General features: G+C 41.8%; 1 long non-coding RNA gene across 1 annotated transcript; it reads right to left on the bottom strand.

The window, feature by feature from the left end:
* Positions 1-4,112: 4,112 nt before the first annotated feature.
* LOC122489680 lies at positions 4,113-8,966 on the bottom strand. The gene is made up of 2 exons (XR_006298969.1): positions 8,569-8,966; positions 4,113-5,104 (listed from the first exon to the last, which is right to left on the bottom strand). It is a non-coding gene; the product is annotated as an uncharacterized LOC122489680 (long non-coding RNA).
* Between the last annotated feature and the right edge of the window lie 841 nt (positions 8,967-9,807).

Here is a 9,807-nt window from a genome sequence, read left to right as displayed (position 1 = left end):
CCTTTATTAAGCTTCTACTATGATCTCAAGAAGAATAGACATGGTCCCTCCTTGCCAGAAGCTTATGTTTAGGGGAGAAAGGTAGCATATAGGTTATTACATTTTACATTTATTACATCATTAAGTGCCTACTTACATATATTAAGTGCTCACTACCAAGTTCTCTATTAATACCTTACATGCACTATTTTATTTCATCCTCACCATAACACATCAGGTACTTTAACTATATAGCAATTTAACATTTAAGACAACTATGCAGGGTATAAAATCAATGCACAAAAATCGGTTGCATTCCTATACACCAATAATGAAGCAACAGAAAGAAATCAAGGAATCGATCCTATTTACAATTGCACCAAAAACCATAAAATACCTAACCAAATACCTAACCAAATACCTAATGTAACCAAAAAGGCAAAAAATCTATACACTAAAAACTATAGACAGCTTATGAAAGAAATTGAAGACACAAAAAATGAAAAAATAGTCCATGCTCCTGGATAGGAAGAACAAATATTGTTAAAATGTCAATAATAGCCAAAGAAATCTACATATTCAATGCAATCCCTATAAAAATAACACCAGCATTCTTCACAGAGCTAGAACAAATCTTAAACAATCTTAAACAATCTTAAAATTTGTACGGACCAGAAAAGACCCCGTGTAGCCAAAGCAATCTTGAAAAAGAAAACCAAAGCAAGAGGCATCACAATCCTGGACTTCAAGTTGTATTACAAAGCTGTAATCATCAAGACAGTATGGTACTGGAACAAAAACAGGCACTCAAGTCAATGGAACAGAATAGAGAATCCAGAAATGGACCCACAAATGTATGGCCAAGTAATCTTTGACAAAGCAGGAAAGACTATCTGATGGAATAAAGACAGTCTCTTCAGCAAGTGGTGCTGGGAAAACTGGACAGCAACATGCAGAAGAATGAACCTGGACAACTTTCTTACACCATACCAAAAATAAACTCAAAATGGATGAAAGACCTAAATGCAAAACAGGAAGCCATCAAAATCCTCGAGGAGAAAGCAGGCAAAACTTCTTTGATATAGGTCGCAGCAACTTCTTACTCAACACGTCTCTGGAGGCAAGGGAAACCAAAACAAAAATGAACTATTGGGACCTCATCAAAATAAAAGCTTCTGCACAGCAAAGGAAACAATCAGCAAACTAAAAGGCAACTGATGGAATGGGAGAAGATATTTGCAAACGACATATCAGATACAGGTTTAGTATCCAAAATCTATAGAGAACTTATCAAACTCAACACCCAAAAAACAAATAATCCGGTGAAGAAATGGGCAAAAGACATGAACAGACACTTCTCCAAAGAAGACATCCAGATGGCCAACCGACACATGGAAAAATGCTCAATATCACTCATCATCAGGGAAATACAAATCAAAACACAGGGAGATACAACCTCACACCTGTCAGAATGGCTTACATTAATAACTCAGGCAACAACAGATGTTGGCAAGGATGTGAAGAGAGGGGATCTCTTTTGCATTGTTGGTGGGAATGCAAGCTGGTGCAGCCACTCTGAAAAACAGTATGGAGGTTCCTCAAAAAACTAAAAATAGAACTACCCTATGACCTAGCAATTGGACTACTAGGTATTTATCCAAGCGAAACAGATGTGCTGTTTTGAAGGGGCACATGCTCCCCAATGTGTATAGCAGCACTATCAACAATAGCCAAAGTATGGAAAGAGCCCAAATGTCCATCGATGGATGAATGGATAAAGAAGATGTGGTGTATATATATACATTGGAGTATTACTCAGCGATCAAAAAGAATGAAATCTTGCCATTTGCAACTACGTGGATGCTGCTAGAAGGTATCATGCTGGTGAAATTAGTCAGAGAAAGACAAAAATCATATGACTTCACTCATATGAGGACTAAATTAAATTAAATTTAATTTAATTTAAAAAAAAGACAACTGTGACTCAGAGCAGTTAGTTGGCTTGTCTACAGTCACACAGCCGGTAAGTGGCAGAGCTGAGATTCCTCCCAGATCTGCCTGATTCCAAGGCTCAGAGCCTTCTCTGTCATAAAAATGTGCTGTGGTCAGATACTACTCAGAGCCTTCCCAGGAATGAAAAAATAAGACTTGATAATAAGATTAGAATGTGAATTTCATGAAGGATAGACCACATCCATTCTGTTCCCCATTTTAACACCAAAACTCAGGATGGTGACTGGCACACAGTAGGACCTTCATAAATTTTTTCATTTATTAAGTGTTGAAAGCAACAGATTCTAGCTCAGAGCGGGGACATGCAGAGGGAGGTTAAATTTTTTTTTTAATGTTTATTTATTTTTGAGAGAGACAGAGACAGAATGCGAGTGGGTTAGGGGCAGAGAGAGAGGGAGACACAAAAGCAGAAGCAGGCTCCAGGCTCTGAGCTGTCAGCACAGAGCCCAATGCAGGGCCTGAACTCATGAGCTGTGGGATCATGACCTGAGCTGAAGTTGAATGCTCAACCGACTGAGCCACCCAGGCACCCCTTAGAGGGAGATTAAAAAGACAACTCTCAGGTGAATATAGGAACCTCCTGACAGTTTACAAAGATCTGATGTATGTGTATTTTTCTGGAGAAAGGGAACACAGCCTTCATCAGATTTTCAAGGGATTGTGACCCAAAAATATTTATAAACCACTGATAAAATCTATCCCCTTAATTTAAATTATGGGAAGAATAAGGCTCAGAAAGCCAAGTGATTGGTCCAAGGTTTTGTAACTACTTAAGGACTGGATCTGAATGCACACCACAGATATACAGATCACCTGACCTTTGAACTTCTTCCAAAATGCCACCCGTAAAAGGATAATACAGTGTTGTAGGACTCAGCCACAAGCAAATCAGGCTTTCCTCTGAAATCAACACTCAGCTCCCCACCAGAAGATAGAGAGCTCTTTACAGAACAGGCTCACTGCTGAAACAAATAATTCCCAAATCTCAGCCACTTAACACAATTAAGACTTTATTTATCACTCTCATCACATCTGATATGGATTGTGAGGCTTTCCTCCAAGTGATGATTCAAGGGCCTAGGCTTCTTCCATTGAATGGCCCCACCACCTTGGTGTCTTTTACCTTCAGGCATTCAGATAAAAAAGAAAGAGGGCATAGATGGTAATGGAAAATACAACAGGGCCTCACTAACACCCACATTCCATGGTTTCAACCCACTGCAAGAGAGAGTGGGAAATACATTCTTCCTGTGGGCCCCGTAGGGTAACCAATCATGCTGGTTTGTCTGGGACTGTCCCAGTCTTAGCACCTGAAGCCCGACCTCCCACATGAATGAGGAGAGTTGATCAGCGTAGTGCTGCAAGAAGTGGCAGCGGCTGTGGTGAACATCTAACAGCCACAGGATGCTTGATAGGGCCTAATAAATAGCATTATTTAGCCCCTGCTCAACTTCTGAAACAACTGAGAAATAAGAAACATAGATGGGGGTCACCTTTTTCATGAAGAAACCTACATCAGGTAACAAGGCTTTTATCTTTGGGAGGGGCTCCCTAATACTGTACCCCATAATGAGGTAGACTTTCCCACTCAGGCAGTGCTGGTCCTCTCACATGGGAAGCATGACCTTTGGCACACAGGTGAAATCCCACTCTCTGTGAGCAGGTCTACTGCCAAAGAGAAAAAAAGGAGCTGCCCTTGTATACCCATTTGTCCCCCAAAGTTACCAAGTAGAGAAGCCACTTTATCTTCCTGGAGGATGAGGAGGGGAGGGGGTGAGTGAAGGGGGAGTGAAACCTGAGAATAAACTGAGGGTTGATGGGGAGTGGGAGGGAGGGAAGGATGGATGATGGGCACTGAGGAGGGCACCTGTTGGGAGGAGCACTGGGTGTTGTATGGAAACCAATTTGACAATAAATTTCATATTAAAAAAAATAAATAATAAATAAAAAAGAAAGTCCAGGCCACTGTAATGTCTGATCTTCCCTCATAAAGAAGGAAACATCGGCCAGAGGAAAAAGCATTCTGATGTAGTGAGGAGTAGACCACGGAGTCTAACTGCGTGACTTGAGAGTAGAGGGCACCTAGGATTTCACCCCCAGAGAACTCAATGACAGGACTGGAATGTTATTGTGCTTTAGTTGGAGAAAGATGCATGAACAGAAAGGCATGGACTAGAACATAGAAAATGGAATCTAGAACACGAGAAGCGGGAGGTGGCCACCTCAGCAAGCTCTAGTTGTGAGAGGAGGGAGGACGCTGTCAGGGCCTGCTAAAAACTGACATTGTGGAGCCAATTTCCCTTGTTTTGTACCTCGAGTAAACTGTCCGCCCTTCTCCACTAGCATCACCACCACCATCACCACCACTGGTATAGTTTTCACTGTAAGCTAAAGAATCAGCATTCGGGTTTGTATGTATCAATCTCTGTGACTACAGTTAACACAGAGTTCCTGGGAAGGAGAGACCCTCCAGCAGTATAGGACAAATCAGGTTCCGTGACTGCAAGGCTGAAGATGAGGTCTTGGACCACCGTGAATTCCCACGGAATAAATGCCACTTTGAAAGGCCCCTTGACAGCTAACAAGTAGCTCTCTTAGACGATACTCCACTGGACCATGCAGGGACCAAATGTTTCCTTCGAACTGACATTATCCCAGAGTGTGTAACTGTAAGAAAATGCATGCTAATTCTAGACCAAAAGGAGATTATCAACTGCACAAATACTCTCCGGAGCTGATGCAATGGTACATGTTGGGAAGTGGGGAGAGGGGAAATGAAAGGCAATAACTTTCACTGGGCACCTGACTTGTTTTTCCCAGGTCCTACCTACTTATTTTAAATAAAAAGAATAACCAGAGAACAGACAAGGGGAGGGTAAGTAAAGTGACCAGAATCATAAAACTAGTAGCTCTACAGGATGGTATTCAAGCCTACGTCCATCTAGTTTGAAGAAGAATAATAATGACAAAAGGAGATAATTAGTATAGATACAAAGTGCCCTTGTAATAAGACCTAGAAATTAGAATGCATAGTTACCTAAGAGACACTCTCTCCTCGGGTTCTTTTTCAAACATTCAATAGATGCATGTTGTCTGGAATCATTTTTCAGTCCTACATGAAGGCAGAGAGATAATAAGCTCAATGAGAAACTCTGGGATAAAGGGAATCTATGCAGTGTACTTCCTGCTCCTCCTGCCCCTGACCCACCATGTGTTATGTGTTTGAACAAGGGCTGGAAGAAGTGATGGAGACTCAGTATTTATATGATTTGGTCCTGCTTTTGTGGAATCTTGCTTTGGATTTTGAAAACGGATTCATTTCCAAATTAAAACTGCCACACTGCTGCTTAATATTCACTTTTTATAAACCTCCAACAGGAAAGATTCAATATTTGCATTGTTTTAAAAAATTTTTAATGTTTATTTATTTATTTATTTATATTTTTATTTAAAAAAAATTTTTTTTTCAACGTTTATTTATTTTTGGGACAGAGAGAGACAGAGCATGAATGGGGGAGGGGCAGAGAGAGAGGGAGACACAGAATCGGAAACAGGCTCCAGGCTCTGAGCCATCAGCCCGAGCCTGATGCGGGGCTCAAACTCCCGGACCGCGAGATCGTGACCTGGCTGAAGTCGGACGCTTAACCGACTGTGCCACCCAGGCGCCCCTGTTTATTTATTTTTGAGAGAGAGAGAGAGAGAGAGCACAAGCAGGAAAGTGGCAGAGAGAGAGAAAGACACAGTTTCCAGGCTCTGAGCTGTCAGCACAGAGCCAAAAGCAGGGCTCGAATTCACCAGCCTTGCAAACATGACTTGAGACAAAGTCAGATGCTCAAATGACTGAGCCACCCAGGTGCCCCTGCACTGCTTTTTAAAAGAGCCCCTCGGTGGAGCATGTGACTAGAACCTTCCTCCTGGGCCAGAGGATGAGATGAAATGAGTCTTTTTTGGTGCAGATCCTGAGAACAGTGATTTAACTGGACTAGAAAGCCACCTTTGGTTAATGTAAAATTCCAGCTAGCACCCACACCTGTACCTCTGACTTTCCTTATTCCTTATGTCTCATTAGTGCTTCTCTAAGTATAGGCATCTGGACAAGTAGGGCACAATCTTCTGGGATGAATTTTCTTTTTTTTTAAATTTTTTTTTCAACGTTTTTATTTATTTTTGGGACAGAGAGAGACAGAGCATGAATGGGGGAGGGGCAGAGAGAGAGGGAGACACAGAATCGGAAACAGGCTCCAGGCTCTGAGCCATCAGCCCAGAGCCTGACGCGGGGCTCGAACTCACGGACCGCGAGATCGTGACCTGGCTGAAGTCGGGCGCTTAACCGACTGCGCCACCCAGGCGCCCCTGGGATGAATTTTCAAAATGCATCAGAATTAAATTTTTTGGGTAAACCTTAGGATTGAGAATCACTGCTTTAATCAAGGTGGTCCTAGTAGGAAAGCTGCCTTAAGCCTCACTTTGACTCAGAGTTTGGACTTTGTCTTCTGAGCACTGGGGAAGCACCAAAGGGATTAAAGCAGAGAAAAGACGAGGTCACATTTTGGACTGAAAAATATTAGCCCAGCTATAGTGTGAATAGACTGCTCAGACTAAGAAGACAAGATAGGAGGCTGTGGTTCAGGTGAGGGAGAGTGTTGACCTAAGGTGGAGCAGTGCCAGTGAATGGGTTTGCGAGGCACCTAGGGACAAGAATCAACAGAGCCTGGAGACTCACTGGATGGAGGGTGGGGAGACCAACACATGCTGGAGAAGAAGAAATTAAAGATGAACCTCCTGTGTTTGAAGTGGGAGACACTAACATGAGCATCCCATTTTACCATAGAAGTCAGATTATATCCAGATGCTCTGATACTTAGGGTTTTTCAAATATATCATACTTCTTCAATCTGTATGATATATTTTTTTAATTTTTTTTTAACGTTTATTTATTTTTGAGACAGAGAGAGACAGAGCATGAACGGGGGAGGAGCAGAGAGGGAGACACAGAATCGGAAGCAGGCTCCAGGCTCTGGGCCATCAGCCCAGAGCCCGACGCGGGGCTCGAACTCACGGACCGTGAGATCGTGACCTGAGCTGAAGTCGGACACTCAACCGACTGAGCCACCCAGGCGCCCCCAATCTGTATGATATTAACTAAGTGATGGGGCTTTGTTTCATTTTACAATAAAAAAAGGGTATTCTTTGAAACAAAATTTTTGGCTTGGTTGGGGTGGGAGGGCCTTGATAATATAATTACCTAATGTAATTAAAAGAATACATTGAGGCAGCTGTTGAAGTTATTTCTCTGTTTAGGTTCTCTGAGCAGTTGAACAATGAACCAAAGCTTCAGCTCTCATGCCATAGGACTGAAAATGCCCTAGTCTCCTAACTTGAAATGTGCAAGTAGCACCATCTTTTTAAATATCATTGGTAAATCATCTCTTCCTTTTCCTCTCTGTCTCACTCCCTCTATCCTAGATTTTCCTGGGAAGCTTTATTTGGAGATTTTTAGTCCACAGATAGGTGATATCTGACTGGAACTGGAGGAATTGGGAGACTGAATGTAGCAATAGTAGTAAGGAAGAGGTAAAATCTGATCATTTGATTTTTCAGTTTCATTCTTTATATTTACAGTGGCTTCTTCTTATGAATCATAAAAAATTATCATTATTGGAAATTCAAATAGTACCGGAAAGTATGATACAGAAAGGGAAAAAATACTCTGTCATCATGGGCTGCCCGGGTGGCTCAGTTGGTTAAGCATCTAACTTAGGCTCAGGTCATGAAGTCATAGTTTGTGAGTTGGAGCCCCACATTGGGTTCTGTGCTGACAGCGGGAAGCCTGCCTGGGATTCTCTCTTTCTCTCTCCCTATCTTCCCCTCCCCCACTCATACTTTCTCTTTCTCTCTCAAAATAAATAAATAAACTAAAAAAAAAAAATACTCTGTCATCTCAGCCTCACAGATAACCATGTTCACACTTTGGTATCTAATCTCCCAGATTCCTGCATTAACAGAGGATTAAGGTTAGGAAGGAGCCAGGCATTGAGGGGGCGGGGGCAGGGCTGAGAGAGCATGTGTTCTTAAGAGAATGCTGGATGTGGTAGAGATGCTGGGGACTCCGTATATGCTAGAAAAAGGCATGTGAGGTGAACCTGGCAAGATGTGAGGGTGGAAGCAGGAAGGGACCTTTCAGAGCACTGTGTGCATCTGTGTGTGCCCATGCACATGTACTCGCTTGTGCACCTTTTAAAGAAATTGGATCATACTATGGATTCTCTTCCAAAACTTGTTTTTTCACATAGAGATCTTCCCACATCAGTACATTTAGATATAGTTCATTGCTTTAAAAAGAGCTATATATAGCACTCTATTATTTGGATGTACAAAATTTGTTGAACCAATCCACTTTTGATGCAAGTAATTTCCTGATTTTTGCTATTAAGAGCAAATGGACATTGTTAAATAAATGCCCATAGAAAAATTTCTGATGGCTTAATTCCTAGGATTGCTATCACTAAGTCAATGGCTATGCAGATTTAAAATTTTGCATTACCTGCTGCATACAAGATTGGCTTATTTGCTTACCCCCTTAGCAGCCTGGATGCAATTTATTTGTTGCCAATCTGATGGCCTAAAAAAAAAAAAAAATCTCATTTAAAATTTTATTTACTACTGGGATTGAACACCTTTTCATACCTTTCTTTCCTGTAGGTATTTATTATGTGAATTATCAGTTCATACCTTTTGTATCTGAATACTTTAGGTCAACTGCATCTCTGGGCCACTAAAAATTTTACTGTAGTGTTGTGCATCGTTTTACTAGAGCATTTGCTGTGTTGGAGGAGCAGTGAAAGTCAATGACCTTCAGTATCTTGGAGTCATTTGGGCCTTTCAGGTTTTACTAAAACTGCAGGGCATTTAATTTCTTTTATAATTACCTATATTTTTTCCTGACCTTATTCTGTTGACCTGTACCTCCTTGATCTGTGGACCCCCAAATTCTTTTTTTTTTTTTTAATTTTTTTTTTCAACGTTTATTTATTTTTGGGACAGAGAGAGACAGAGCATGAACGGGGGAGGGGCAGAGAGAGAGGGAGACACAGAATCGGAAACAGGCTCCAGGCTCCGAGCCATCAGCCCAGAGCCCGACGCGGGGCTCGAACTCACGGACCGTGAGATCGTGACCTGGCTGAAGTCGGACGCTTAACCGACCGAGCCACCCAGGCGCCCCATGTGGACCCCCAAATTCTTAATTTCCACCAATTTAATCTTTTAAAGAAGAAAATTTAAAAGGCCATGTGGAATGCTTTGGGCTCCATGCTTTCATTTTCTATTTATGGATTTATGGTTTTCTGGGAAGGAGATACATCTTGCCTTTTGAATATGGTCTGTCTTCCTATTTCGACTTCACAGTTCTCCATCAGCAACCGGGAGAATTTGTGCCACTAGGAACCTAAATTAGTTCATGTGTCTGTTCCAACTAGCTTTGGACTGAAAAACACCAGATTTCCCCCCAACATTTTTATACTTAGCCTGTAGCTGGACAACCTGAAATAGTAAGTTTTCCTAAGAATTGTGTCACAGACTGCTTTCCGGATCATCAGGGATAAGAAAGAAAAACAAGGTAAGGAATTTTAAATAAAAATGTAAGGAGTCATTGGAGTAATAGATCTGGGATGTTTGGAGATCTTAGAATCCGGGCATTTGGAATGAAAATGCCCTTTTGATAAGGCACAAACCACTTCCCTTGTTTTATGGGCGAGACCCAGAGGTGTTGCGTGTGCCACCTAGGCAGTCTTTCTTTTCTTTCTAGGCTGTCTCTTT

The sequence above is a fragment of the Prionailurus bengalensis genome, chromosome A1 (genome assembly GCF_016509475.1).
Source record: "Prionailurus bengalensis isolate Pbe53 chromosome A1, Fcat_Pben_1.1_paternal_pri, whole genome shotgun sequence".
NCBI classification, from domain to species: Eukaryota; Metazoa; Chordata; class Mammalia; order Carnivora; family Felidae; genus Prionailurus; species Prionailurus bengalensis.
This window is presented reverse-complemented; position numbering and strand designations above follow the sequence as displayed.